Raw genomic sequence first — 418 nt, 5'->3', positions numbered from 1 at the left:
TATAGCTAATTTTCTTACTTTTTCGTTGTGTATAATCGTTTGCAACGTAATAACCCCCAAAAGTCCTTATACTGCAGGAAATTCTACGGCCGGTGTCAGTCTTTGTGAAGTGTTTTATGGCTGTGTTATGCTTCTTTTATATATATCCTTTGGGGATACTGCTGGCTTCAAAAACTGGTGAGTAATCTACAAAATAAGATTCAGTAATCTCGATTACACAATGAACTTTCAACTTGTGCTTGAAGATTTTCTAATATGCTTTTTTTTCACGCACAGTCGCGGATTTATGAAAGGCCAATAGCATGTGTGGGGCATGTGTAGGGCGCTGTGTTTAATGGTGTTGCCAAAAACCACTAGCGCTGTGCTGTAGCTGACACAATACATAATTAAATACATAATCCGAGGGTCGGCGGTTCGC

Source organism: Penaeus monodon, chromosome 15, assembly GCF_015228065.2.
Source record: "Penaeus monodon isolate SGIC_2016 chromosome 15, NSTDA_Pmon_1, whole genome shotgun sequence".
NCBI lineage: Eukaryota > Metazoa > Arthropoda > Malacostraca > Decapoda > Penaeidae > Penaeus > Penaeus monodon.
The sequence above is the reverse complement of the archived record's forward strand: the minus strand, read 5'-3'. Positions refer to the sequence as shown.